Below are 17,221 nucleotides of genomic sequence, written 5' to 3'. Positions count from 1 at the left end.
CTTATATTTTCGCCAGCATAGAACCAGTTTCCACCAGTGAGGTTAAATTATAAATCTAATCGCCTCTTCCCGGCACCATGAAGCGTCACTCTGATTTCGCCTGCGTTGCCCCTTTTCTATGCAGAAAGAAGTGTGCTAATGTATAAAAGCAATGAGAAGCCGAGGGTAACTGAGGATCCGACATTGCACATTGCTAATAGGACTCCCAGTGGCCCTCGGCTCTGAAGCTATAGCAAGATATTTAAATATTGAAAGCATGCTAACAGATTGCAAATGAACAAGTTGTTAATTAATTCAATTAAATGAATGATGTTTAAATGGAAACTAAAAGCGCATTAGAGACACTTGCATGATAAAACAATTATGTTACACCATGATAAATAATAACTGAGAGAGAACGTGTGCGATAAGTGTGGCATATTTTCAAGTAACTATGAAATGTTTAAATACAGGTTTCAACAGTTTAAAAGCATAAACATACAAAATGCAAGTACCCTGGCTCAGTGGTTCAGTGTGTCATTTGCATCAACCTTTGTGCATCCTCCGTGTCCTGAATTGAATTCGGCCAGGGCCAACTCTGCAATTTATCCTTCCTGGGTCACAAAACGAGATCCACACAGATGTGTGAAATTATTATGGTTCTCTAAAGTGCTAGAAATCCGCAAGTGGCTGATGAAGAACAAATTCTATTGCTATGATTGTGTCTTTTGAAAGCCTTAGGATTACCTTCAGGCTCCTCACCCACGCTCAAAAGGCACTCCACGACACAGGACCGGCATACCTCAACAGACGACTCACCTTCTACACCCCGAACCATTAGCTCCACTCCGCCGACCGCGCCGTGGCTACCGTCCTCCGCATCCGAAGAGTGATCACCGGCGGCAGATCCTTCTCCTACCTCGCCGCCAAATCCTGGAACACCCTCCCCATCCTCCTACGGCAGACCGAAGACCTACTCACCTTCAGGAGGTTACTCAAGACCTGGCTCTTCGAGGAGCAGCAGCCCCCCCCCAAGCGCCTTGAGACCCTCACGGGTGAGTAGCTCGCTCTACAAATGTTCTGATTGATTGATTGATTAGGCTGAAGCCTCCCAAATGACCTCTGCCTGACCCCTGGGCGACTGCCCCTTCTTCTTTATTGCCTTCTTTACCTCCCCTAACATGAGTCTTTTTTAGGGTCAGATAACTTTGTTAACCACTTATCCAGCTGAGTTCTTTAAACCCAGCCCATCCGGGTCCCCGCTGAGCATCCCTTTACTAGCCTTCTGTGTCCTAATCTTCATGCGGTGCCGGGCCTGCTTCCTCTGATGGTGACTTTCACTTCGGCTCTAGGGTAGGCACAGTTCTCTTGTTTGTCCCATCATCCATGTATCCTACCTAAGTGTTCATTGATTTCATGTGATGCAATCTGAGAGTTGTACAGAGCGGGGGATATCCTATGGCCAGGCTATGCTCTGAACCCATCACGTCTGGTCAAACCCCACAGTGTTGTGGACACTGCTGTGGGGTTTGCAAGCCCTGTCTGACTTGTGGAACCTTATAAGACCGTCCGTGGGGTCCGCGGACCTAGTTCTGGGTCCACAAATCCCATAGTCGGGCCAGCATGGAAGGCCCATGAATCCTTCTCTGGGTTGAGATTCCTTACTAGGGTTTGTAGATCTGAGGGGTTGCACTAGGAACCGCTAGCCCAGCCCTGAACTTTGCAAAAAAAATCTATTTTTCTTTTAATTCACGGCCATGACCCCCACCTAAGCAAGGAAGGAAGCTTACCTCAACACTTTTGAGGCTCCTTTCATCTTTTTTTTTAATATATTTATGCCATGGCAGTGAAAATAAATGTGACCCGATAACACATTATTCAAATAAACTGTACAAATAAATGCACATTCACACATTTTTTACTACGGAGTGAATGTCAAATTAGAGTTTATTACCACAGTACACCAAAAGTGACACAAGAACAAGACTTTTTATCTGCCTCACAGATTGCACAAAGAAGCAATTCTACTAAACGTTACAAGGATTATTTAGAGTGATTTACCTTATATTGCACACATGTAAATGTAAATGTACAGGAATTTATATAGCGCAAATCACTGAGCGGTTTCTAAGCGCTTGCTTAGGGAACCCGTCCTGGTATTCCCCTGTGAGATAACCCCGGCAGGGTATCCGCAAGGTGAAAGCCAGGCATCCCGCCGCGAGGGGCCGTTGTGGAGATTAAGCAAGCTATTGCCCAGAGTCGCAGAGTGTGAACCCGTGAATCGAGTAGGCACCGGAGCGAGAATTGTCGAGTCCATGGACATTATAGGACTCAAGACCCCGCCGAGCCGGGAATTGAACCCTGGTCCCCGGCTGACCTCTGCTTCCAGGTCTGCCTCCTCTAACCAGTGAGCCACACTTCTCCACACATGTATCTCCTAGCATCCTGGTTTTGGTTAAATATCTTTAGTTGACACAAGCATACTTAAGAAAACACCATGGCATAAACCATATATGCCAGTGCACTAAGTATAATGTGCTATTTCATGTCATTGTTAAGAGTGGGGAGGGGCATCACTGCTCACGGCTAGCTATGTGCAGCGGGTGTTGGGTGGCCAACTTTCTACTTATAAGGGACTCACAGTGCTTGGCCTATGACTAGGTCTCTTTTCCTTTAAAAGTTTTTTTAGGTTTGCTAAAAAGATTCGTAAGTATGAGGCAAGAGGAATGCCATCAAGCTTGTTTACGAATCTTTATTCCATTTTCTGACTCACGAACTCTGGACACCTAAAATGAATTCTAGAGACAATGTTACCCAGACAAAATTAGGAAACAAGTAAACTAAAGGGGACCTTCTGGGAGTCTCCCACTATGGCCTGGGGGTCAGGTGTGCCTACCCTGCCCCCTCTTAGGCCCTTTTGTTGCCTTCTGGTACAAGGATTGTGACTGCAGCCTCAAGGGATATTTTACATTTATGGAAGCCAAACAGATGTCTCAATACTGCAGTTCCTCCTTTGGAACCATGGTTCTGAAAGGGGCGATAGGAGAAAAGTTTCCTCATCCAATTGGATCCCTTTACTTTTTGAATTCTCAGATTTGTGAATGATTCATGAATTCCAAATAGCAGAGATAAACAAAAAGGTTAACCCTTTCCAGTCAGCTTGCCAACTTCTTTAAACGCTTGCAACTCAAAGATTACTGAACACATGTACATCAAACCAACTAAAGTTAAACCTTTATAGAAAGTTTGGTGTTAGTTGTTAATTGGTTCGGATTGTAGAAGTGAGCAATATTTTCCATGTGAGCTAAAATGAGAAAATATTTAGGGGCATATTATCAAAACAGGCGATAAAATTATCGCCGCCTTAGCGGCAGAAAACTGCTGCTAATGCGCCGATAATGGGCTTGATAATATGCTCTATGGAATTCCAATTGAAGCTCAGGTTAGATGTCCTTCACATCTAACATGGGCTTCAATTGGAATTCCATAGAGCATATTATCAAGCCCATTATCGGCGCAAAACGGCGGCTAAAGCGGCGATAATTTTATCGCTTGCATTGATAATATGCCCCTTACTTTTTTACTAGCTCCTTAACTTTTAATCTTGCATGGATCTTCACAGCCTTGGCAATCCGAACTTTAGCAGACTATGCTAAATTCTGTTCCATTTATTGGGTCAAAAGTTATGGCAAATAAAAAATTTCTTTTCAGTAGAAAGTGTAATTGAACCGTCACTACACAGTGGTGTTTGCCACTGTCTAATGTATGTAAGTTATTGTGTGTGAATGTCTGTTTGTGAGTGTGTTTGAAAATAAATATGGATGAACAACGTGCATCATTGTGAAATGCGCACATTAACACACTTAGGGGCAGATTTACAAGACCCTTTTGCCACTTTTGCGTCACTTTTCCCATGTTAAAAGTGACGCAAAAGTGTTGCAAGGGGATTGTAAACCTGCCCCTTAATGCTATTACTTAGTGAGAGGCAGGAACGCTGGGAAAAAGTTGGAGTTCTAGGGCCATATTATCAAGAAAGGGCGATACATTATCGCCGCTTTTATCGGCACGAAACTGCCCCTAAAGCGCCGATAATGGGCTTGATAATATGCCCTTGTGAATGCCCATAGCAGCCCAGGTTAACACCAGAACCTGGGCTGCTATGAGAATTCACATGGACATATTATCAAGCCCATTATCGCCGTTTTAGCGGCAGTTTCCTGTCGATAAAAGCGGCGATAACGTATCGCCCTTTCTTGATAATATGGCCTAAAGTCCTTCCAGAATTGGTGCAATAATGGCCACCAAAGATGCTCAGCTTCTACTTAGCTGGTCTGCTTCTTTGTTGATGGAAGCACAACTCACAGTTTAGGATGTACGTCAGATGTGGCTGGGAGAGTGGACCAGTGGAGTTGTTTTATGACAGAAAGAAGGGGTTACATTGCTTTTGATTTGTGATAAGTCAACTGCTACTGTGCACAGCTGCACATAGCAGGGTAAGGCTGTTTGCGAGGGCATCCTTTAAAGGGGGCTTTGCTTCCATCAATGATGAAGAGCCTGATATAGTAGGCAGTAGAATAAACAATGCTGGTGATCAGACAGGGTTTAACTCTTTAGACCATGGTGTCATGCAATTTGAGCATATTAGTTAAGGGTGGGTGGAGAGCTCCGCCCCGCCCGCGGAGTGTCCAGAGTTTTGCCGACTCCGCGCTCCGTGCGGTAGGTGGAGTAGGCAAAACTCTGCACACTCCGGTCGGAGCGGAGTTGGCCGGCCCCCTCCTCCCTCCCGCCCTATTAACAATGAAATTACAAGATTTAAAGCAATTTAAAAGTAAAGTAAAATGGCTGACCTAAGCTGCAGCGTCCCAGGGCTCCCTCTTCCTCCTTCATCGCGACTTCGTGCACAAAACTGCGCATGCACGGGCCCCCGCGCATGCGCAGTTTTGAGCAAAAAGTTTGAGCAAAAAGTTTTCAGTATACATTTTGTCTCAATGATACAGAAGGGACAGAAAAACAGACTGGCCGGTCCGCAGCAGTTGACGGTGGTCAGTGTAACTACTATCTGGATAACTACAGCTCTCACAGTTACTACTCACAAGAAAGAGAGGAGAGTGATGAGGAAGAAGATGGAGAATGTGTCGAATTGAACTGCACATTCATGGCGCTGGAGCGGATGGCAGGTTTTAGTGGAATGGAGATATCATTCTAGAGAGCAGGAAAGTGTCTCGGAAAGATGTGATCTATAAAATCAATATTTCAGCATTGTATGTTGTTGCTTTTGTGCAGTGGTTGATGTCAGCAAGATATTATGAGTTGTTTTTGAAGAAGTGCTACTGGAGAATGTTTTGAGCAGGTATGTGAGGGTCTGTTTATTTGGATTTTTATGATGTATTTGTATTTGATTGCATTGACTTTGTTAACAATATATAGGTTTAGGTCAGTGGATGATTGTATTGGGCAAATGATTTGGGTGTTTGGAGTGGCCTAAGTAGATAAGCTGCTGCTTGCATAGCATTTAAACCCGAGGCAGGCGCCGCGGCCAGGGCGACTGACGCTGGAATCTGGGTACCACGGTTCGATCCCCGGCTCCGGCGGCAGGTTAGCCCAGCACCATGTGACTCTGGGCAATAGCTCGCTTAATCTTCCCGACGGCCCCCCAGCGCCTAGAGACCCTTACGGGTGATTGTGCGCTTTACAAATGTGGACTTTACTTTACTTTAGGCAGAATTAAGTCATATGCTAAGCAACAGACTCAACGTACAGTTCGGACTGTATAATGGGAGGACAGTCTAATATGTGATTGCCATGGAAACAGTACAGAAGACATCAGGAGGTTCACTAATTCCCACAACCATCTACCCTCCATCACAGCATATAACGTTCTCTAGAATTATCCCACTCCCCCCACACTCAGGGCCTCATTTATGAGGCCTTGCGTCAGTTTTGTGCTTCCGATGCGTCACTTTTTGTGACGCATTGGTGGCGTAAAACATGCCTCCTTTTCTTTACTATTAAAAAAGTGACGCATCTAAGCAGATGCGTCACTTTGTAAACCCCTGAGCTACATTATACCTGCTTCAGGTATAATGTATGCAGGGGGGCGTTCCCGCGCAAAAAGTCTCGTAGAAGTAACGCAGTGAAATCAATGAGATTTCACTGTGTCACATCTAGGACGCCATTGCATCAAAATCTGACGCAGGCCCTTTCACATGGGGCTTGCCCCATGTGAAAGGACGCATTGCTGGAGTTGCGTCACTTTTGTGACACACTCCAGCAATGCATCACTTGTGCGCTTGCAGATACGTCAGAAATACTGACGTATCTGTAACTCCTTGCGACATGATGTGTCATACATTAAATATGACGTATCAGGTATGTCGCAAGGAGGGCGCACTGAGAAGTAACGCATCGCTGCTTTCACGTAGCGATGCGTCATTTCTCATAAATGAGGCCCTCAGTATTCTAGAACCCACATAAGTAAGAGGTAATATATACAGTGTATTACATAACAGGTAGGTATAGACTTGATAGCCGTTTTACTATCATAAATTGAGTTTAAGTTGGTAATATGGGTGTGCAAAATTCTCATATTTCCATTTACGTCATTACGTGAAATTTTGAAAAAATTACACAAATGAAAGTCCGCCATTTAACCCTATATCTTAGTGCAAAATGCATCCTTGTGTATATTTTGGATACGAGGACACTTTTTTGTGCCGCAAGCAACAGTCACGAACAAAGCCTCTCATGTAATTTCGAAATTTAGCGTAATGTGAAGTGCTAGAAATTATGTAAGATTATGCCAGCATAATAACATTTCAGCCAGGCCTAGTTAATATAACAGAGCCATGAACTATTATATGTGAGCTATTATCAAACACGCATTAAGCTAATATCATAGGAATCTAAAATTAGCTCAGAGAAATTTTTACACTAAGAAGATAAGCAAAGCAAATAATAAGCCTGGGGAGATCTTTAAAACCATATCTTACTTTCTGGATCCTAAAGCCCTGGCTACGTCTCTTAAGGCTAACCTGGATTTATATTCCAGGCTTGGAGACTTTGTCGAATTGTTAAAATCTGGGTTAATCTCTTGTCACTGAACTCTGTCTTTGTCATCCAACCTTCTATTATATCTCAGATGCTTCCTCCAGAATGACAGCTTTTATAATTTAAACCACATGACTTGGAGGAGCTAAAAGTAAGTTTCTTGAATTGCAAATCTTTTTCTCCTGTATGCCATACATTATGAAACAGGTTGTTGATATAATTTGTGCAGTTTATATTAATTTGCTTTGCTCCTCTTTGCAGTCCGGCCATGTTCCTAAGATTTGGAAGAGGACAAGTGGTGTCCTTGTTCTGAAAAACCCTACAGCAGTCCTCTCTAATTTTAGACCAATCTCTCTCCTTCTGGCAGCTTCTAAATTATATAAACAAAAATTGTTAACACTCAACAATCAGAGTTTTTGGGGACATTCAAACTTCTGCATCCTTCTCAATCTAGTTTTTGATCACGTCATAGTACAGAAACCGCATTGCTGGAAACAGCTGAGTCCACTAAAATGACTTTGGATCTTGGTCATAATGCGCCCTGATTCTAATAGATCTTTCAGTAGAGTGCTGGGCAATGAAATATCCAGCGCCTTCCACCACCTACTGAAATTGCCAGGAATCTAGGGGTGTTGTTTGATGGTCAGCTCTTGTTTAACACCTTGGCTGCTTGAGATGTTCCTCTGCTGTGCTGGGCCATAATAGAAATGGGTTTGGTCATGACGAGCTCATCTTGTCATGAGCACACGAGAGATGTACCTCAAGATGACTTGAGCTCATCATAAGCACCGAAGGGGTTAAGGCTCAGGTTTCTTCTATTGTGCGGATGTGCATCTTGGTAACAAAAGTTTAAAAAAGTTTCTGGGGCATATTATCAAGGGCCATATCGCTACTTTTGAGGCACTTTTTGCCGAAAAAGCAGCGATATTTCTATCCCCCTATTATCAAGCCTGCGCTAACATGCGTTAGCGCAAGCTTTCAGGAGTTAGCTGTCACTTTTTTTATCGCCTTGCATGTCAGCGATATTTATCGCTAATGACATGCAAGGTGGGCGTTCCTAACCAAAATAACACGTAAAAAGTAGCTAACACCACTTCGCTGTATTACCAATGTTGTCAATTCAGGCTAAACCACGAAGAAAGCAGGTTTTTAACGCCTGAATAAAACCTGAATTAGCCATTTTGTCAATGGGAGGTGAATTGTCAGGAAAAGTCCACCATGGCTTATTATCAAGGATTTCCCTATCGCTGCTTTTTTATCTCTGGATTTCCAGCGATATTCAGGCATTTAGCTGCTATCGCTGGATTTTTATCGCTTTGGAGTTAAGCGTTGATGATAACGCGCTAACTCGGCGATGTAATCCAGCATTAGCCGGCGATATTTAAAATCGCGCTAAGCGCGCTTAGCGATAATTATCACTGCCTGTTGATAATATGCCCCTCTGGCATTTATTCCTCTGGAAGCACAGTGAGTTTTTGTCCAAGCTTTGATCTTATCCTGGATTGGATTATTCAAATGTACTCTGCTCGAGTGTGCCACATGATCTCATTCAGAGCTTCAAGTTGTGCAGAATAATCAAGCTCACCAGGTGGACCTTTAAGTCCTTGTATTTAGGACAACAACACTGGCTCCCTGTTGACAAGAGAATTCTATTTCAAGCTTTAGTGTCAGCTTACCGTTCCTTTCATGGAACAGGGTGACAATATCGCAGTGCAAGGATATGGTCCTTCCCGGCTTTTGCGCTTGAAGGATGCAAGGATACTGGTGGTTACTCGTGTTAAATGGATGCCCATGCTGCTTCAATTTGCCATTTCAATTTAGGAATACACCTAATCAGGAAAGCTTTCCTAAATTGTTAGAAACACACTTGTTTTTTGTGGTAACAATAGTGTCCCTGCTCTGTATCTGCCTATAGCACTGGGACACTCTCTGAGTAACCTTGTGCTCTATAAACTCAGACATTCATTCGTTTATTTCATACATTATTCAGAAAAGAGTTAATATGTGTATTCTAAGTTTGCAACAAAGGTTGGCATGTTTAGTTTAGAGTTGCCCACCTCCTCTATGGCCACTTGCCTGGAACAGCTCCATCCATCAGTTTGTCAGGCTCTTCAGTGGAAAAAATGTGATGCAGGTACATCCATATGGGGCACTTGCTGTCAGTGCTATAATTTCTGATTAGAGGCCCTGAAACTGGGACTTCATCTTCCAACTTGACAAGCGTCATGTCCCACATGTTGGGCGTTTTTCTCCCAGCACATGCAGGGAATTTTTTTTGTCTTATTCTTTTCTGTCTGCTTACAAGATGAATGTCATTACAGACCTGCAAGGAATAGATGCTGGTGAGAACACTGGACTAGGAGTAGACTACACATTGCACCCCCTACGGTTCCATTCATGCCTGTGCTTAGTCTGCTGCAAGAGTTTTCTGGTTAAAGGAAAGGTAGCCACCATTGGGAAGAAACATTCTCTCCTCACTCTTAATGAGGTGGGCGAGTTGAAAAGAGACCTGATTGGAAATCCATAAATTTTAATCCAATGATCCACTTGTAAATTAGTCCCTGTCTCTGTTTTTGCAAGAGTTGTAGAGGCTTAAATTTGGAATTGTGAGGATTTTCTTCTAAAGCATGATTCAGGGACGCTTTGGTTCGCTTCAACAGTGCCCATGTTTCAGCCACATGGCACGCCTACCTTACTCGTGAGGACATGCCTCACTTTCTGGAAGTGATTATCCCCAAAATAATAAATATGAAGTGAGCATAGCTTGTTGTTGCTCATGCCTTTCCCAGATTTTGGGCTATATGGGCTTTTCACAAAAAAATCTGAGAGAAGGTTAAACCAAGATAATTAAATTTCCAAGCCTTCTCCATTGACTGACCATCACATCAAAATGTTTGGGAGGAATTTATTTCCTACATACTTTCCCATCACACGTCTACTGATTTGGGGCCAGATGTATCAAGCAAATTCGCATTCGCAAAGGCCGATATTTTGCAGAATTTCGGCCTTTGCGAATGCGAATTTGCTAAATGGAATGTATGAAGCAAAATCTGGTGCAAAATAAGGAATCACAAAATTTGCGATTCCTTATTTTGCAATTGCATTTAAGGAATCGCAAATTTTGCGATGCCTTACATGCAATGTATGTAGCAAAAAAAATAGCAAAATGCCCTTAAGGAATCGCAAATTACCACCAACATCTAGTTGGTGGTAAGTTGCGAATTCCTTGAAAAATGCACATTTTTGCATTTTCCAAAGTGCCATGTGACGCACATACATGCCCTTAGGGCATGTATGTGTGCCACATGTGCACCCATGCATATTTCAGGGGTGCAACAGGGTGTCCTTTGGACACCCCTGCACCCTTGAAATTATTCTCAATTTGCGATTAGCAAATTGCGAATCGCAAATTGAGAATAACTTCCATTCATTCCGATGGGCCTCCTGGCCCATAGAAATGAATGGGAAATTATTCCTTAATTGCGATTCGCAATTTGCTAATCACAATTAAGGAATTTTAAGAAATCGCTAAAAAATAGCGAATTTCTACATACATCCCAATTTGTAATTCCCAAATAGCGATTTCTAAAAAATCGCTGTTTGGGAATCACAAATGATGGTGATGATACATCTGCCCCTTGGTGTAATTTTTGTTTTTACAGAATTTCCTTACTAGTAGTTAGATATTTCATCAAGCTACTGTTAAAGGATTTTCCAGTTTTGGAAAAGCCTTCATCAGAGAATAAAAGTATATTGATACTATTGTATAATGTTGATTGAGTCTAGGTCAAAGGTTGTTGCCATATGTTTGTCTATCAACTAAGTAAAATGTGTATGCAAAGTTGAAAACAATTAAATATACGCTGGTTATTGCTTCTCTTACGTATTTGTGTACTTATGTGATAAAGCATGGATTTTCTAACCAAAAAATGTCCCTTATCGGCTGAAACAATATTAATATGTCTCAATTGATGTCACAGAATTGTCGTTTGGATTAAAAGGGAAATGAATACCTCTACAAATCATGGGTGTACACCTACTATGTTCTACTAATTTCATGAGATCCATAAAAATCCCTATTCTTCCTCGGATTTATATGGAAACCATAGCTTTCCCTGGGCAAGCGTAATCCTAAATCGTCAGACTATCTAATAGAAAATGTTTTGTAGGTTGTGGTTAATGTCTCGGCTTATGTGTACATTCATTTTTGTATTTTTGTCTACCTGTGTCCCAAAGCTCAATAAAAAAAGGAGAATTTGACTGGGTTTAATACCTAATTGACACAATTTTGCCAACCTATACTGCTAACTTTAGATACTTACATTTGTTTTGAAATATTTTAGTAAAGTTTTGTGAATACACACAAAGCTCCTGGTAAGAGGATCTTCACCGCCTCCCATGGCCACTCTCTTAGCCTCATCCTGGGATTTTCTTACTCACTACACAGAACCCTCCACTTAATACCTCATGCCGGAGGGAAGTTTACTGTATCTAATACAATTTGAAGATATAGTAATCCATAATTCGTAGTTCTGTGAATTGAAATTTTCGAATTGTGCCCACAAATGTAACTATTTTCTACCTAAGTTATATTTAAATGCTCCAAAAACTATGTGATTCAGGCTCTGAAATATTGAAAAATGTGACAGCATGTCTTGAATCATCACCTTTCCTATTAATTGTTGAAGCGAAATGCAGGTTACGAGTGTAGAGCATTTTCAAAGTGCGTGCTATTGTTTCTTTTCTCCTCGCAAATTGAAAGAAGTTAAATAGGAAACGTGTTACATTAGCGCTGCCCCAATAATTCGCACCCGCTCAGCTGTGACACAGAAAATATCATTAATTGTCAATCACATACCAGCAGACATGTCAAACGGTGCTCCTCTGGACAGCCTCTGACGCCTGAAGTGGTTTTTAATCAAATGTTAATAACACGGCGTGTCAGAGGGGCCCTGGCATCGCAAAATACAACATTAACATCTACGCCTACAAACCTCCGTGTTTTTGGTGTTTCAAATTATCCTCTTAAATTGTGCCAGATTTTAGTTCGTCTTTAAATTCTACATACAAACAGGATGCTGCAATGGGTATCATGCTCGGTGCCCTCTATGAGAACTGGCTCTTACTTCTTTAAATGCTTTTCTTGGACTCTGAATCTGCAACATCCTCGCTTCAGAAATTATTTACAGATGAGAAAGGATGGCGGGTACCAGGAGACACATTCATTTTGCGGAGCTGGACAGATGTAAATTAGTTTAACATCATTTAAATAATGTTGGCATGAATTGTATTCTTGGGGCTGTGCATTATGTTTAAGAAGAAAACAAACTCTGTTTAAGACTATGGGTCTGGAGAGGGGTATCTCAGATTTTGGGGCGAGGATACTGAGATGCTGGAGTCTTCACTTCAGCTGATGAAGGGTAATACCCCGAAACCGGTCCCAGGATGCTTGTTTCCTGTCCAGGAAGGACCTGGCTTGGGAGTTCGTTCTGGACTGTTCCCATGAGGCACAGGCTCAAGACTGATTTGCGTATGGCTGGGTCTAAACTGGGGTGGTGTGGTGAGCAAAAGAATGATGGATCTCCCCACCTATTAGGCAACCCGCAGATTCATGCGACAGCCCGTTGCTTTTCCTTTAATGTATCAAGGGATCTGTGGTCTTGGTTTTGGAGCTGCGGTTCCTTGTGCAGAACTTGCCTCACACTTGGGAGATAAAGATTACAAACCTTAGCAAACCTCATGTGTTGAGGAGCCATTTGCCTTCAGGCTTCATCCCATAATCCTGCAGCCTTGTTCCCAGCATTCCTTGGGAATGGTTTTCTTACACCATTCTAAGATGGTAACTTCTCTATTGTTTTCAATTTTCACTTCCTATCCAAGATGGTGGTTGTTCACTTCCTGTTGTATCACTTCCTGTTTCTGGGTATGTAAGGTGCTGAATCCTTCCTCCCTCTGCGTTGCAACGCTCGTCTCTCCTGCTGTTGTGTCCTCGCTCCTGTTGGTGCATTTTTCTTGTTGGTGCTTCCTGTTCCTGTTTGGAATCCTTTTGAGCCTTCTGCTCTTGCTTGGAGCTTCCTGTCTTCTGCTCTGATTCTTCCTTGCTGTTATCTTCTGGCCTCTTCGCTGGCCTTCTCATTTTGCCTCCTTTCCTTTCCTGGAGTCCCTGCCTGCAGTAAGAGGGTTTTTACTTTCAGGGTTTTTCCTCTTGGGGACTCCTTTGGGAAGGCACAGTCTGCTCTGGCATTATGCTGTCTGCAGCACTGTGGCTACTGGAAAGGGTCGCGCTTACCTTGGACAGACTAGAACCTTAAAGAACTGAAGTCGGGAACCATCCCAGCACACCAAGGTTGGTAAGAGAAGTTCTGGTCTCAACACACAGTGGTCCGAGTTGTGTTCCTGCCCTCAGTCCCTGCACTCCTGTAGCAGTTAGTTTCACCTGGTGCACATCTGCACAAAGTGAAAGAGGTCCCAGTGCCTCTTGACCTAAAAGTATCAGGCCTGGAGTTTTCAGAACCAGGATAAATGGGCCTACAAGTTTCACACCCAGTTATTCCTGACCCTAAGACAGATGAAATACCACAAGCCCCATTACAAGTGTGTTGACATCCAGAAATATAGGGTCAGAACACACTGTATCCAATAATTCTGTGCCCTGAGACAACCAGCCTGTAAGACTTGCTGGGGGCTGCAGCATTGCTCGGCTCTAGCACACCTCATTGTCCCCCCACAGCACTCTGGGGCAACAAAAGATACTGCCCCCAGGCAGGCACAAGTGTGCCATTCAACATACCATTAACCACACTCAATTATCCAACATTGACAGTCCTGCAGACACTTTGCACCTGCTCAGAAGGCAATAAATGTCAGTGTTTGTTTCCCCCTAAATATTATATACTGCCTGGCAAAGCACCCAGTACATCTGGGTCGAGCAATTATTACACATTTCAAGGAATAAACTTACAATGGCCTTACTAGGCTGCAGAGTTACTGACTAGGGATGTAAATTCTGCACCTCGAGATAGCCTATAATGGCAAGTGGCAGTATTACTGCTCCACGTGGAATATCACCACTTGTAATTAGGGCCTATTTATACGCCCACCTCATGAAAACTTTTTATTGATATAGCAGTTAAAAAAATGACAGGATTTCCTTTTGATTATCCTAGTGCATGTGTGCCCATCATTGATCAAGGATGGACACATTCCCTACAGAATCAGTGGATAACCGCTCACTATGCACATGATTTCTATTTAAACTCATGATATGTAAATTTATTCCATGTAGAAAGTATGAAAATCTGGCAAAAATTGGGACCTCCGAAGCCTGTGTTGGATACTCCTGTCATTGTGTGTGGGATTTGTAGTTTCTTTCAGAATAATTTTCTCAGATGTTTCAATCATAAGAAGTCCCACTCTCCATGTTGAGGTCAGAAACATTTTTGGGGTGAAGCGTACCAGATAATGCAGCTGTCTGGCTGTGAAAAGACTTCTTGTGAGCATTCTGAATGCTTCCCTGGAAATACATTCTGCTCATTGCTTAACCTTGACTTTGTGGTGTGTAACTCACAGTATCTGGCTTTCTATTTGCAGGCTTTATTTCTTTTAGGCTGTCCTGTATGTCTTTGTCACTCCAATGGAGCATCACATGTCCACTGTATTCTTCCACAAGTGCTCATTTTCTGTAAATAGAGCATTAAAGCTTGCTCTTGTCTTGTCACATTTGCTGTGCGTTCAAAGACAGAGCTCAAATAATAATAATACTGAGTTTTATAAAGCGCGAGCGGCTACCTCTGGAGGAAGTGTCCCGGTGCTCGGTGGGCAGTAAGGGCCAAAAATAGGAGTTAAAAATTATTGCGTGAAAAGCCAAGTTTTCAGTAATCTCCTAAAACTAGGTTCAGAGGATGCCTGTTGTATTTCAGGCGGCAAGGTGTTCCAAAGAAATGTCAGTTTCTGTCTTCTGAGGGAAATAAATAAATGATTACATCAAGCTGCAGTTCAAATAGTCGTTGCTATGTGTCCCTCGAGTCAAATGTAAATGCTTTTGCATTTGACTCGTGTGGGACACCTAGTAACGACTAGTGGAACTGCAGTTTGATGTAATAATTTCAATGCTTTTGCATTTGACTCGTGAGGGACACCTAGTAACGACTAGTTGAACTGCAGCTCTTTGTAGAATTATTTTGATATTGGATACTATAATATTCAGTGCCCACTGCTAATCTTGTCCCATAAGGCTTTGCAGGGCCTTTGGTTGGGATTGAATTTTTGCCCGTAACTGTGCTTGGGGTGGTCCTAAGAGGATGGGACCACCACCGAATTGTTCAGCAAGATGTGCTCTTTCTTTTCAAGGCATCTGCTTGGTTCTCCCCATAGGTTAGGGAGGTTTCCAAAATCATCACCTCTCTCACTGCTTGCTAAATTTTCATTTTCACTTTTGTGAAATGACTATATGCATTTCAGCATGTAAAGACAGAGATACTTGTTATTTTACCAAAAGTATATGAGGTTTCTGTTTTATTTATTGAAAGTCCGATGGAGCCAAGTTGTGGAATTCACAGAGTTTTTAGTCAAATTTGTTTTTGGAGACACAGTGGAAGACATTAATATTGATTACTATATTCCTCTACAGTTTATTTTAGGATGTTTGCAACCGGTGTAACCAAGAAAACAGCTTTAGAGACCACTCATGAAGAATATTTTGCCTGAAAATCTTTTGTTTTGTGAGAATTGCATAACAAATGCTTCATATTTATGAGTTACAGAAGGCTGTGGTGAATCAAGAACATCTATTTAGCTGAGGTACAACCATCTTGGACAGCTGCACCAGATCTATCCGTTAGTGTTATACTTATCCCACATCATAAGCAATCGCACTCTACCACCAACTGGCCCCTGGAGCCCTTGTTGCATACAGCCTTCATGTATATTCTACAGAAACTCTTAGTGCCCTCAAAAAGTGATCGAACCCAAATATGGAAATCTTTATCTGGTTCATCCACCTGTAAGTGTATCCCGAACCGTCTGATTTATCCCTTTGTCCTGAAAAAAATCTTTGCCCACCCAGTGACCAAGGTATTCAACAAGCGATCAGACCTAATGGATCGGTCTACCCCTTTTCCATTCTCAGAAACAGTCTCGGGCCAAGTCCGAAATTACCTCTTCTTTCTAATAAAAATTTCTAAGTGTCAAGGTATCAATCTTGACTGGGCTTAGCCACTAATTTCACTCTATTAGAAATTGGGGTATTGGTTGAGGGAGGTGAAACCCTATTCAGGCAGCAACCACAATCCATGTCCGGGTGAAGGGATGTATGTCAGCACAACGCGATCTAAAAGATCGCGGTACTTGACAACGCGGGCATTACAACGCAAGTCGTTACAACGACTTGCGTTGGAGGGTGCGGATTTTGAAATATTATAATTTTATATTCCAACACCAGTCCAAGTAACAGTAGGAAAGGTGTTGGAATATAAAATTGCAACATTCCTTGCCCAACAGCGCCATCCAGCGCAAGTCGTAGTAACGACTTGCGTTGTAATGGCATCGTCGTAAAGGCACTGCGGTGTAAACACCGCGTTGTAAACGATGTTCCCCGGGTGAAGTCACAAGCAAACACCAAAGTAACCTGTGCTTGACACTTTGATAGTTTGGCACAGAGCAGTCAAGCGTAATTTAGAGGCAATGAGTAAAGTATTTGTGCAACACTTCAAACAGTAATAATGTGAAAACAAAAAATACAAGAAGAATCCCACACCAAATTAGAAAAATAGAGTACATTTAAATAAATAAACCAAAACCAAAACAACAGAAATCCATTGAGTAGAACTGCAGATATGCATGTTTTAAGGTTTAAATACCTCAGAAAGCACAAAGTACCAACTGTGGCTATCTGGTGGCTCCAGATCAGGACAAGGTCACAGGTTCATGCTAACCATAATGGAGTGTGGGCTTGCTACAGGCATCCAATTAGGCCCACTGAACACAGCACCTTAATCCTGGGTGCAAAGAGATGCAGAGACCCACCTTGAGGATATGTCACACATTAGAGGTGATGCAAGATCCGGACGAGGAGATGTATCCCGCAGTGATGGTTTCAGGGAACTGCGAAGTGCAAGGGCAATATTCTATACAGCAGAGGAGATGCTGAAGATGCACCTCACTACGGAGAAGGTGTTTAAGTTCTACTGAAACCACA

This window comes from Lissotriton helveticus, chromosome 5_1, assembly GCF_964261635.1.
Source record: "Lissotriton helveticus chromosome 5_1, aLisHel1.1, whole genome shotgun sequence".
Taxonomy (NCBI): domain Eukaryota; kingdom Metazoa; phylum Chordata; class Amphibia; order Caudata; family Salamandridae; genus Lissotriton; species Lissotriton helveticus.
The sequence above is the reverse complement of the archived record's forward strand: the minus strand, read 5'-3'. Positions refer to the sequence as shown.